This window comes from Dendrobates tinctorius, unplaced genomic scaffold, assembly GCF_039654945.1.
Source record: "Dendrobates tinctorius isolate UK_male_01 unplaced genomic scaffold, ASM3965494v1 ptg000151l, whole genome shotgun sequence".
Taxonomy (NCBI): Eukaryota; Metazoa; Chordata; class Amphibia; order Anura; family Dendrobatidae; genus Dendrobates; species Dendrobates tinctorius.
Genome location: NW_027361818.1, coordinates 9,938,777 through 9,953,162, shown reverse-complemented (window position 1 = coordinate 9,953,162; position 14,386 = coordinate 9,938,777). Strand labels below are relative to the sequence as shown.

Genomic DNA, 14,386 nt, shown 5'->3' with positions numbered 1-14,386 from the left:
TCACAGAACAGAAAAAAAAAAACATTATGCTTCTGTCTTATTTCTGTTCAGTGGCCAGTGTGAACGTGCACTTACACGCTGCATGCACACACGTTTATATCTAGTTCATACCTTTGGGTTTTTTCGTCTGCTTGCATCATGAGCACATAAAGGTGCGGCTGCCTTTCCTTGAGCTGGACATCATATTGATGTGGTCTCCCACGGCTGTGTGTCCCCACTGGTTGGGCCCAGTCCTTCTAAGCGCTTATCCACATGCACATCACTTGAGAAACAGTGAGGTTTTTAATATTAGAGTTAGGACTGTCCCAGTTACGGTCACCATGGAGTGGTGGGATGGGTTTTGCACTTTAATTAAAAATATGTTAACTAAGTACGGTATATTATTTTCTTGCACTATGCCATTTACTGCAGGGTATATACAATCATTATGTTTCGGCCTTTGGTTATTTCTTCATTACAACTGGAAGCCGGATGGAGAGCGGCGAGTTGTGGGGCCCAAGTCAGCTGGAGAACATTGGGGCTGAAGAGGCAACGTGTAAGCAGTCCATGAAGCATAGACGTCAAGCTTCGTACTGTACACAGATGTCAGAACCATGAAAAAAGTGGATTGAATCTTGTGACCCTTACACATAGGATCCTTTTACATGGTCTCAATAATCCTCGGTACCATCACCTCTATAGACTGCACACCCTGGCAGAGCGGCCAGAGACTAGGCTCTCTAGATTGTAATGGGGAAGGGGCACAGACCTCAGCCCTTATCCAGGACCCTCCATAAGATGCTGTGCAGATCAGCAGAAGGGTGGCGAGGAGGATACTTGTGGGCACCCAGACCCACCCAACTAGTCAACGGCGAAGGGAAACCTCACCCTGGAGACTTTAGGGTCGTTACTGCGGTGTTACACAATTACAGGTATGTCCTGGTAAACCAGACCTTGTACCACCAGCTCAGGGCACTTCAGGGGGACCCTCTTATGCTCCCTGTTATACCAAACTGCTCGTCTGCTGTTGGGTAGATAAATAGACACCCCAGATTGGATTCTGGGGACGACAACATTCTGACAGTAAATAAAATACTGCGTCATCTGTCCTGTACATATCACCAATCACCCCACAACTGGTCCCAAGAATACCATATGGTGCAACACAAGGAGAAAGGGAAAGCTATATGGCTGGAGCCGTGTGCCAGCGATTCCATAATGGCAGCCATTATTACATCACCCTCAAGGACACAGGTCCATGATATTATCAGCCCCAGTACAAGTTGTCTGTAATACCAGGAATATTAGTGATAGCAATAGTATGTAGTGTTCACCTAAGGATTTATAAGTCTGGAGAATAAATGACGAGTAAAACTGATTTATATTGGAACATACTTTTCATTCTTCCACCAGCTGAGAGTCACAGCAACGGGGAGCCCCTGCACCCCCAAATACGCTAATCTGTTCCTGGGCTGGTGGGAGGACACCATTGTATTTGGAGAAGACGGAACCTCCTGGTGGAACCCAAGTATACTACTCTGGGGGCGATACCTGGACAATATACTCATTTTGTGGTCTGCTAGCCAGGAGCAGTTCACAAAATTTGTGGAAGAACTTAATGTCAATTCTCTGGGTCTCAGATCGATCTACGAAATTGACTGCGAGTCCATCAATTTACTGGATCTGAGAATTGGCAGAGATGATACTGGACAAATGACAAACATTTCGTAAGCCCACTGCTATAAATGACCTTCTCCGTTGGGATAACCACCACTCCCCCAGCTTGAGGAGGGGAATCATGAAGGGAAAAATCTTCAGGTAAGAAGAAACTGCTTATCAACCTGGCTGTGTTCACACACAGCGTTTTTTACCGCGGTTTTCACTATAAAACCACTATAAAACCGCTAAAAATAAGGTGCACAGTCATTTCTATGCATTTTGCACTTTTTGTGCACATTGATGCGTTTTTTTACAGCGAAAAAACCGCATCGCGGTAAAAACCGCAGCATGCACATTAATTTTGTGTTTTTTTCCGCGGTTTAGGCTTCTCCCATGCTTTTAGAAACCGCTGCGGTAAAAAACGCATCAAAACCGCGCAAAAAACGCGCAAAAACCGCCGCGGGAAAAATAGGTGCGGTTTCTGGGAAGGGATTCAGGTTTTTGTGCAGAAATTTTCTGCAACGTGTGCACTTACCCTCACTTTCACCATCAAGCCCATGATCCGAGAGAGATTCCCTGATAGAGGCTATCCCCAGAATATTCTAAATGATGCATTCATAGAAGCCAGTGAAAGAAAGGACATCACTGTTGAGAACTAACAGGAGGTTTGGACCCGCAGATCAGAATTATTGGTATTTATGACGATGGATGAGGAGAGGTGAGACAGGCAATACAAAAATATTGAAACATACTAACAATGGACCCGGAGGTGGGCGACCTTATTTCTAATTTTCCCATGAAAACCTATCGCAGGGGGAGGACTATAAGAGACCAATTAGTACATATTCCCTTATTGTGAGACAACCGACATAGCTGGAGAATAGGGGAAAAGGGTCATTTCAAGTGTGGTAGGTGCAAATTTTGTAAATATATGTTGAGAACAGGCTTCTACTCCAGTACAAAAACAGGGAGAATCTATCAGTGTCGGGACTTCTCTAATTGTAAGACGGTAGGGGCGATATATCAGCTGTATATGCCCCACGGATTACATAGGAAAGACAAAACGCGAACTACGGAGGAGAGTGAGGGAACATGTGAGGGACATCATCACGCACGAGACACTCCTATCTCAAGACACGTTAGAGAGGTACACGGTGGAAACTAGGACTGTTTCCACTTTATGGCCATAGAGGTGGTTACTCCACAAAAAGGGGATGGGGAGGATTGGGACCGTCTGCTTTACAGAAGGAGGCAAGGTGGATTTACCATATGAAGGGTGTCTCCAGATGGTCTCAGTGAGCTGCTGCAGTATGGCTGCTTTTTATGACCCTGTATCACGTCCCCCACTCTCCTTTACATGTTTTAGTCTAGGACACCCATAATTTTTCTTTTCTGAACCTTGAGTGAAACCCGCCATATCTGGACCACTGACCTAAATAGGTGTTTTTGGCTTCTATTAATTACTATTATATATTCATTCATTATCCCAATCATTGTGATGGAGATTAGATCTGATTACCCCATCCCCAAAAGTGTAAGCACATTGATATATAGAGGAATAGATATGGGAATTTCGTGACAATATTAATATGGCTCTTATAATTCATTCTTTGAGCAAATGAATGGGATTAGATGCGCTGGGCTATATATTAGTGAAAAACGAGGATGAATGAACTCATGGGAGATCAACATCCAACACTGCGGAGACACCATCACGTGTTTCTCAACGCAGTGATTCTAGAGCAATGCCCCATCCCTTATGGGAAATACGCAAAGACATGCAAAACACAAGCCGCAGAGACACCATCACATGTTTCTCAATGCAAGCAATGACTTGCCAGGTCTTTCCCCGGGAAGTAACAACCACGGGAAGGGCAGTCTCCAATGAAGGAAACCACCTATGCCAAAACATGGCATTGCTCCTACTAGCCAGTTTCCTACTCCACACTGATGAGGGGCAATACCCCGAAACAGCTGTCTGTGAATGGATACCATGTTTTGGCATAGGTGGTTTCCTTCATTGGAGACCGCGCTTCCCATGGTTGAAACGCACCTGTGTTCCAGTAAAACAGGAAGTGAATATGAGCACAGTCCACCCCACACCTGCGCACGGTGGAACACATACGTGCTCCATTCATACAGGAAGCGGATATAAGCACAGTCCGCCCACGACTGAGCACAGAAGAACACATACGTGCTCCATTCATACAGGAAGCGGATATAAGCACAGTCCGCCCACGCCTGAGCACAGAGGAACGCATACGTGCTCCATTCATACAGGAAGCGGATATAAGCACAGTTCGCCCCGTGCCTGAGCACAGAGGAACGCAAACGTGCTCCATTCATACAGGAAGCGGATATAAGCACAGTTCGCCCCGTGCCTGAGCACAGAGGAACGCATACGTGCTCCATTCATACAGGAAGCGGATATAAGCACAGTCCGCCCCACGCCTGAGCACAGAGGAACGCATATGTGCTCCATTCACACAGGAAAAGGATATAAGCACAGTCTGCCCCGTGCCTGAGCACAGAGGAACGCATATGTGCTCCATTCACACAGGAAAAGGATACAAGCACAGTCCGCCCCACGCCTGAGCACAGAGGAACGCATATGTGCTCCATTCACACAGGAAAAGGATATAAGCACAGTCTGCCCCGTGCCTGAGCACAGAGGAACGCATATGTGCTCCATTCACACAGGAAAAGGATACAAGCACAGTCCGCCCCACGCCTGAGCACAGAGGAACGCATATGTGCTCCATTCACACAGGAAAAGGATATAAGCACAGTCTGCCCCGTGCCTGAGCACAGAGGAACGCATATGTGCTCCATTCACACAGGAAAAGGATACAAGCACAGTCCGCCCCGTGCCTGAGCACAGAGGAACGCATACGTGCTCCATTCATACAGGAAGTGAATATTGAGATTCCTAAAACAGAGGGGATGCAGGGAGAAACTGGCATAGCGGATATCGACTCCCAATCAGAGGTGGATGGGCATTATACACGCTTTTCTCATTGAAACGCTAAGATAAGTCCTTTTCTGATGTAGGACTATATATCAGTATGTTCTCCTGAGGAACCAAATAATGGGAAAAAGCATCGAGATTATACATGAAGTCATCTATATGTGGTGCATTTGAACTTGGGGCATTTTGTCCGTTTAAAGGAATATGTGCAATTTTTGCCACAAGTGGCAACTAAACAAGTTTCCTGATGTGTATATAAATAGGATATTAGCCGCACAGAGTGTAGTTTAGATGGTGATGCAGGTATCTTTCTTCCTATCAGTTAGAAAATGCCAGATCTGCAAATATTTGTAGAAAACCCTTTCAGGGACATTGTACTTATCTCACAATGATAAAAATTTAATCAACTCCTCCCCCTCACACAAACTCCCAATTGAAGCGATTTTGGATAAAAATTCGATATCAAGTTTGAGGTCCGGTATACAATGCTCCAGTGTCTCTATGGGGGCTTTGAGGAATGCGGTTTGTATAAGGCCTATTTTATTAGCACACTCCACAGCTCCAGAGTCACATCTATTGTTGGGGATATGTTTAGGTTTCTATTAGGTACTATGGTGTGGTGTGCATGGCAAAAAGCTGAGACACTGGGGGTTCTCAGATATTTTCCAATCGTTATCCAGTGCCGGTCATCATTATTCCACATTATTCGTAATTGTACGAATAATGCGGCTCTGTAGTAACGGACCACCGAGGGGCATCCCAGGCCTCCCTTACTCATAAAGAGTGTCCGCGTGGACTCTGGATTTTTCTCTTGCCAAATATATTTTAGGATTATTGCTTGAATCTCTTAATATTTTCATTGGGAATATGACGGGGTGATTGATGATGAAACCGACATCACGAATCAGGGCATTGTCCACAAGCTACGACTGTATGTTGGAGAATACCCTGCCGTCACTAAAGACATACCTGCAAAAATGGGGAAAAGACCTAACTGCACATTCACACCGGATCAGTGGAGGGCATCCTCCTCAATTATTGGAAGCCAATCTAAATGTACTAACCACATAGAAAATGCAAGGAAATTATTACATAGGTGGTATTTCACTCCCTATAGATTATCTGGGATGTTCCGCAGCTCCCCAGACACGTGCTGGAGACGTGGCAACCCCGGCGCAGACGTGTTACATATATCGTGGAGTTGCAGCAGAGTTAGGAGTCTGTGGGAAACCATAGATCATTTGATGTTCCAAATTTGTGGTATATCGGTGACTTAACGCACAGCAGGCGCTACTCACTACTGATTTGGACTTGTGTCCCTGTGAGTTTCGTATAGTGATTGTACATATCATTGTAGCAACAAGAATCAAATTCGAGGTCGTTTCACTGATTAACGAGAATAGTCTACCAGAAAAATTAATTGCTACAATAATATATCGGTTTCATAAAAAAAAAAAAAAAAAAAAAAAAAAATGGAACAATTGGTTATCTTTCCGCTTAAATACCGTTGTCAAATAATCTTGCAGATACGCATATAGAGAATGTGATTGGATAGTAAGTGTAATGTCATCTTCCCCCCCGCCCCAATCTTGTTCCCTTCCCTAACACTGTCAATAAGATGTAATGCTCGACACAATTTGTAAATAAAAATTAATGGTTAAACAAATAGGATATTATCCAGTGGAAATATGTACTGGAAAAAGGGTGGAAATCAACCACCGACGTAGCTAAGGAATTACTATATGAGAAAACCTTCGCCATATGTTCTCTAAAACCCTGTGAAATGTGCTACGAGACTGTACTATCGGAGTGATGTGTGAGTGATATATGGGAACTGGGGCACACTGCTCTGGAGATATACACAATGTCACCACTAAAGGAAGGGGTGCCCGGCTAATACCTGGTCATTATCCCTCCCCCGTGGGGGACACAGGAATAGGATATTACTTGATGGTGAGATATAATGAAAGGATGGAGTTTAAATGATGAAATATATTTTGATACATGGGCGCACCTCCAGTGTTATAGGAACCCTGTTAAATATATCGTAGGGGAATTTTTGAGGTTTGGGGAGACCTATATATGCCATCCCTATTAACACCTGATGAATAGCTATAACCCCCGTTCTTAAGAGCCATTATTCCCCTGGATGTTTTGGGATATGTGCAATATCTGCCTCTATACGCTAGTGAATCTGTGATCTGTTTATTTCTTGCCTGAAAGCCTTCTGATACATGTCACATACCATATGATGTCAGAATTAGGGTACTTGTTGACCTAATTACATATGGTACCTTACGGACCACTCTTTGCACCCTGTGTATCATATAGGGTTGTCTAGGGAGAGGGAGGGATAGCTGTCGAAGAGTGGGGGCGTCACTGCGCAGGACTAAGGGCGCCAATCTCCGCTGGTAGGAAGGGCGACAATAGATGCAGAATAGGGATTGTTCTCTCCTCTTCCTTCATAGATGGTTAGCTCAGATGTTGTGTTGTGGGTTTATATTATAAATATTAATCTATTAAGTAAATTTTTATCAAGAAATATTTATAATTTGGTGCTGTCTGTGAATTGAGAGTAACCAGGTCCTATATCGGGTCCAGAAGGCCGGTCACTACATACATATCGAAAGGACAGAATGAGAGAAAGTGATCTTCTAGAGACCAAATCCCCCCAGAGGATGAGGCCTCTCTGCATTGGGGTCCACAATAGTGTAAGCCTCTGACAACTAGTGAATAGCCTCAGAATTACGTACATCACAATCATCCTGCTCCAATCAGATCCGTACGTCTCCATCTACCACGAGAGACATCTGATCTCTAGACCACGGATGAACAAAAAGCTCATGAGCCTCAGCACAAAGAGACCAACAAGGGACAGGGGTCATATGTGAGCCAGCGGGAGATTCTGTGCACCCGAGGCTCCAGATGTCCTCCTCTCACTATAGTTACTCCCATGTCTCCAGCACACTGTGTCCTGTAACTAGCGACAGGCAGCTGCTGCCAAGTCAAGAAGAGCGATACAGATGACACTTCCATATAGATCAGAAGTTAGGCAACTGTAACTCTACGACTATAAGCAGCTTAAAAACGGCCATGTATTGTGTGTGGAGGATAGATGGTCTCATAGACTGATTCTTTACGGCTACAGCATGAGATCAGCATGAGATGGGCATTTTATTACAAGTGATTAAAAGGAGTCTGGACGTCCCCAACATTAAGCGTCTGATAACCCAATAAGGTCTTTTAATATATGAGGCGGGCTGTGATACCTATTGTGCATGGTGGATCCTGTGTCAGCCATCGCATAGAGGCTACCCATCGCTGTAATCAGTGACCAGACCGGTCATTTTCTGATCAAATTCTTTTGATCCCATTCCCTTAACATCTTTATAGAAAACAAGACCCCAAATACGTGACGTGGTTCTGCAGTGACACTATAGATCCTTCCATATCTCTCCATATTATAGGGACACTAATAATCATAGTGAAGACGTAGCGTCAGCTAAGGGTGGTGTGCGGAGAGGACGGGACGTCTGTCCTACCACCGATGACATATGCAGATCTCTCACCCCCACTGCTCAGCAAAGCATCACACTGTATAATACATCAATCCTCCCAGTGCCAACGACAGCGAGGACTCAGCCGAGGAAATCTGAGAATTCACGTTCCAGCTCCGACCTCCCCGAGTAAAGCCGACTGCGGCATCTATGGCAGTACCACGGCGCCTGTCATTAGCAGAGTGTGATGGAAGAGCTGCGGGTGCACAGGTAACCCAGGCGGGGCAATGTCTCACATCGGGGCCAGCGGTGACAGGCGCCATGGCTTCTTCCTAGAGGAGGCCACTGTTGGACGTACACACCGCACCATTTTTTGTGTTGGCTACAGCCATAGCCTAAGGGAACCTATAACATATAATAATGGTTTTCCTGGAAGATCAGGAGTAAGGAAATAACACTTGTAAAGTCAAAACTCAAAGGGTTTACACCAATATTTGGGGTTCATTTTCCCCCACACACAGTTTGCATCATTAAACTTAGGGTAAGGTCACACTGGGCGTTTTTGCAGCTTTTAATGTATATTTTAGTCTGCGTTTTCCAGTGCCAGCAAAGTCTATGAGATCTCAGAAATCTTGTGCACACACATTGGTTTTTGTCATCAGTATCTTGCATCGGTTTTTGGACAGAGCGTGACCGTGTTTTCACCCACTGAATTGAATGAGTGGTGAAAAAACAAACAAACGCAGGTATCAGGTTTTCCTGCATTTTTGTGCCAAAATCTGATTCTATGGAATAGGATATTTTTTGAAAACTATCAGCAAGCACAAGAGACCGATCTAGCATGCCGAAACCGCCACAAAAACAGGCACCAAAAATGTCTTGAAAAACCAAGAAAAACATGCTTTTCTCTGCAGCTTCTTTCCTGCCAAGAGATTGGGTGTTGCTGTAGATTTAGAAAAAAAAAAAAAAAAAGAAAAAAAAAAAGAAGATGAAAAAACACGCCCAGTGTGAACTTACCCTTTACTCTGATGCAATGTTTATTACTCGCTGCAGAATGAGTTCACTGACAATCCATCAGCGAGTTCAGATTGCATGGTGGATGACTTCGTAACCATCTTTTGCTGAAGCATCTTTTACAGAGATCAAATCAGTTAAACAAGCAGCAAGTCAAAAAAAAATAAAAAAAAATTCAAAAGCCAAAGTGTGCAAAATGTGTAAAGAAAACATATGGACAAATATAAAATATGAATATTTTTTTTTTCATGGCCTACAAAGTTGCTCCCCAAAGGAGGACAATGACCTTCAGTGTTCTGTATGTGGAATAGTAAGTAGAAGGCCCACCGTGGTGGGCACACCCAAACCAGACTACCCACTCTGGCAGCCCTAACAGGTCAGTACTGAGTGAAGGTCCTGGGGACTAGATATGAGGACCCTCATAGACCTGCTTAGACGTTCCTCACAACCTAGTCATGAAAATTGTGTTTGGTGTGAGATCAAAGGTGACTTAAAACCATTGATCGGAGCCCGCTCTTTATGGCCGGTGCCTGATTGACAATCTGGGTCTTCCAGTAACTTGGAACAGAGTCTTAATGACCATTTAAAAAGCGACAACTAAAGAGTCGAAATCTCTCATCAGACCCAACGCTCAACTTCACCACTGATCTCACAGTGAGAAGATCAGACAATCCGTGATGAACCTTCAGGGCGGAATGGTTTACCCCAGAAAGCCATCGGTAACTTCTACAATAGATAAAAGGAGACTAAAGTCACCGGATAGTGGAGCATCACTCGGTCACTTGAGGCCTTCATTCTCTGGTTCTTCTCAGCAGGATGGATCCATGTGATAGAGAAGGAGACCCTGAAATCAGAGACAAAGCCGGTCACACAACAGATAAAGTAGCTACACCGTCCCTCCCAAACATCTAGTGACCAAAGACCTGCAGAACCGTGGAGGATGTGGTACTATGACCGGACATTAGGAACTTTCCAGAGATATGAGAAGACCCCAATGATCACGCATCCACTAAGGGACATCAGTGACTGTAGAAACCGATCATGGATCAAATCTGATCCAAACCTGAAGTCTGATGGAAACGTGAAATCCCATATCGCGGCACATGGAGAACATATGGTCCCGCCATGTTCCCATCTGAGAGACAGGGAAGCGTGAGGAACAAGCAAACTAAGGGGGGTAAACTAATACACAGGATAGGTCATCAATGTGAACTCTGGTGGGTAATGAAGACCCATCCTATAGACCAGTCCTGGACAAGTACATACATTCTCACTCACCTTACTGCACCGGGGATATTGGGCGGGAAATCAGCAAGATCAGAACAGCAAAGCGGGAAGAATCCTCAGTGGGAAAAATCAGCAGAAACCCTAAAAATAAGAAAAGCCATTATAACCACAGATCACAGGCAACACCGACACTCAGTGATCTCCACCAGTCCTTACATGTGCTCCAGGACACCGGCCACTAGGGGGCAGTATATAGAAGCTTCTCACAGATCGGTGATGTCTCCGTTTTCTCCACTATAGACGACCAGAATCTGAAAATAAAGAGAATCCATTACATACACTGGGAGACCTCCAGATATCAGATAATGGGGGTTGTAGTGCAATCATCTGAGCAGTGCACATTCCCCCAGGAAGGGTCCAGAAGAGGATGATGATGATTTACAATTAACCCCTTCACCCTTCAGACCTTTTTCATTTTTGCCTTTCCGATTATCGCTCTCCTTCCCAGAGCCACATCTTTTATTTTTCCGTCAATATGGCCATGTGAGGGATTGTTTTTTGAGGGACAAGTTGTACTTTTGAATGACATCATTGCTTTTACCATATAATGTACTCGAAAAGGGGAAAAAAAAAAAAAAAAAATCAAAGTACGGTGAAACAGCAAGAAAGTGCAATTCCACAACTGTTTTTTGGATTTTTGTTTTACCATGCTCACCAAATGCTAGAGCTGACCTGCCCTTATGGTTCTCCAGGCCATGATGAATTTGTAGACACCAAACATGTCTAGGTGGTTTTTTATTAAAATGGTGAAAAAAAATTTGCATCATTTTCCAAGACCTGTGGTGTCTATTTTTTTGATCTCTGGTTGGGTGAGGGATTATTTGCTGCGTACAGAGCTGACGTTTTTATTGATATCGTTTTTTATAGCTTGATAGATCGGGCGATTCTGAACACAGCGACACCAAACGGGTATTTTGTATTTTTTTTTTTTTTTTTAATTGCTTTATTTTGACTGAGGTGAAAGGGTGGAGATTTGAACTTTAATATCTTTAAGAAACAATTTTATTTTCCCCACTGTCTTTAATAGCGTCCATGGGAGACTAGAAGCTGCAGCTGTCCGATCGCCTCTGCTACATGCAGGCGATGATCAGATCTACTCTGTGTAGCAGAAAGGCTCACTTGCTATGGATCCCGACTGCTGGGCGGCGCTCATAGCAATCCGGCAATGGCAACCAGAGGGGTCTCCTGCAGACCCCGGGCTGTCATGTCAACCCATCGGCGACTTGTGGTCATGTCACACGGGTGTTCGTGGGCGGGATAAGTGACGCGCTTCCGGCAAATTCATATTAAATGCCGCTGTCAGAGATTGCGATTCCACCCCCAGTTGTTAGCGGCACATCAGCTGTTCAAAACAGCCGACATGTGCCGGGAAAGATGGGAGCTCAGCGCCGGAGGCCACATCAAAGGAAGGGGCAAGACCGCGCCGCACATCCTGAAGGGGTTAATAACTACTAGTCACAGTAGAGGGATTAGCTACCACCATAGAGGGAAACTGTCAGCATGGCCACCTGCAGCAGCGATGGGCAATGACTGCAGGGTCCGTCTGTGCTGTACAGCGTGACACCTCCAGGTGTATGGGCCACCATGACGGCTCAGTGTGCACAAGTCCCTACGGCATTTTGTTTTTCAGCTTCCTAAGGCGAAGTTGTCACATTTTATGTTTTTTTTTTTTTTTTTTTTTTTTTTTTTTTTAAAGACAAAACCTGCTTTCTTGGCAGTAGGAGGGTAAAAAAAAAAAAAAAAAAAAAAAGCAAAACCTGATCCCTGCGGTCTGGCAGCGTTGTTGCAGCACTCGCAGCTTTCCATGGATGTAATACGCTGAATTCTGCAACACCCGACGTATTACACAACACACAGAGGACAAAAACCCAAACCGTGAACAGAAAACTCCGGAAATCTCAGACTCTGCTGCTACTGTGAAACGCAGCTAAGATTTGCACACAAGAAAAAAAAAAAAAAAAAAAAGCATTGAAAATGCAATGTGTGAACACAGCCTGAGAGGAAGGTAACATAGAACGTAACAGATTCTTACCAGGAGAATGGATCCCACCGAGATGAGGAATCCACTGCACCCCCCGGTGATCAGAGCGCACGGTCCGGGCTCAGGGGGACGTTATTTCGGGGTTTCCACCAGTCCTTAGGTCTGACAGCGGCAGGAAGCAAAGAGCAGCGAGACGGAGAAGTCAGAGAATAGAGACGGCAGCTCAGTCCTACAGCACCGGAGCCTGCAGGAAGGGGGTGCGGAGGCGTTACTGGGGGTCTCCCCTACAAGACACAAGTGTACACAGCTGTAAGTGCCCCCTCCACAGAGCAGCCGTCTCCTGTACCTTCCCTGGAGCTGCGACTCCACAATATGCACAGCTCACACACAAAGCTGCAGACCATCCTCAGTATAAGGAGCAGCTGCTGCAGGTTGCACAGGAGACCCCCAGCAGCCAATCACAGCGTCCCCTGCTGACTCCGCCCTAATGACACCTCAGAGCTGACTCCCAGCTGAGGAGCAGATTGCAGCCAGGTGATGAGGAGCCTGCACTGATTGCTGCCCCCTCCCAGGTCCTGGCGCAGGGTGAGGACAGACAGTAAGGCTCTGTGCACACGCTGCGGATTCCGCACAATTGACCTGCTGTGGATTGTGTACAACTCGTCCCGCAAACAACGATCCCTCACACGGCCATACTGACGGGAAATAAGAAAGTTATGGCTCTGGGAAGAGGAGAGCAAAAAATAAAAACGCAAAAAGATCCTATCATGAAGGGGTTAAACATTCCAAAAACTCCTGTGAAGCACCTGAAGGGTTAATAATCTTACCACTGACATGAAGGCCAATATGTGAGGAGAAGCCAGTGTCAGACTCCCCGGGGTCCATGGAAGCTTCCAGAGTTCTCACCTCATAGAGGGGCAGCGGTCAGAAGTGGAGGGATTGTCACCACCCCCGGGTTAGCCCCCCCTTAGTGAGAATTTGGGTAAAAAATGACTACATTCGTTCGATCTTTGTTAGATCCGGTTTGATCAACCAAAACTAACGTTAGATCACCCCTACAAAATGAGATATTTACGATCTTTTCCAGGGGGGGCTAACCCGTAGCTAGCCCCCCCTAATTTGAAATTTGCCGTTTTTTGGATGGATTCTGATAGATATTCGTTAGATCCAGTTTGATCAGCAAAAATTAACGTTAGATCTCCTTTCGTTCCCGAAATATTGGGGGTGTCAGGTGGGGGGTTAGGTACGGGTTAGCCCCCCCTAATTTGAAATTTGCCATTTTTTGGATGGATTCTGATAGATATTCGTTAGATCCGGTTTGATCAGCAAAAATTAACGTTAGATCTCCTTTCGTTCCCGAAATATTGGGGGTGTCAGGTGGGGGGTTAGGTACGGGTTAGCCCCCCTAATTTGAAATTTGCCGTTTTTTGGATGGATTCTGATAGATATTCGTTAGATCCGGTTTGATCAGCAAAAATTAACGTTAGATCTCCTTTCGTTCCCGAGATATTTCCGATCGTTTTCTGGGAGGGCTAACCCGTAGCTGTCTGAATGCAAAATCCTACAGAGACAAGTAGCGGCTTGGAAAATTCATTGTGGCGGTCTAGACTAGAAATAGGAAAAGCAAATGACCCCAGTAACAGCAAACGTCGCATGTGACCACTGGATATAAGGCCTCTTTCACATGATCTTAGTTTTGTCGTGTAATACGCTGTGTTTTTCACGCATGTGTATTTCACAATGAAATGTTCCCATTGAAACCGATGCGTTTATTCTCATACGCGTTATTTTCATGCATACGCAAATGCGTGTAAAAAAAAAAATAACAATTACAGGATGTTCTATTCTGTAGCATATTACTTGATTAGCCCATTAATACAAATCACTGGGCTGTGTGAAATATGATGGGAAATGTGCAGTGACAACGCTGCATTTTTAACGCACGCATATGATCATGTGACAGAGGCCTAAAGGTAACATAACCACTAGTGCGGTCTGCAG

The 14,386-nt window shown here is 45.0% G+C and overlaps 1 long non-coding RNA gene across 4 annotated transcripts in view; it reads right to left on the bottom strand.

Annotated features, from left to right (window-relative positions):
* Window positions 1-13,231, bottom strand: part of LOC141050240 (uncharacterized) — a 94,581-nt gene extending 81,350 nt beyond the window's left edge. The window contains exons 1-5 of one of the 4 annotated variants that reach the window (XR_012220500.1): window positions 13,213-13,231; window positions 12,437-12,629; window positions 10,561-10,655; window positions 10,396-10,485; window positions 9,342-9,961 (exon numbers count right to left, since the gene is read on the bottom strand). This is a non-coding gene — a long non-coding RNA (uncharacterized lncRNA). Of the gene's footprint in view, window positions 1-9,341; window positions 9,962-10,395; window positions 10,486-10,560; window positions 10,656-12,436; window positions 12,879-13,212 lie in introns of those variants that run through there. The other 3 variants (XR_012220499.1, XR_012220498.1, XR_012220497.1) reach the window with 3 other exon arrangements.
* Between the last annotated feature and the right edge of the window lie 1,155 nt (window positions 13,232-14,386).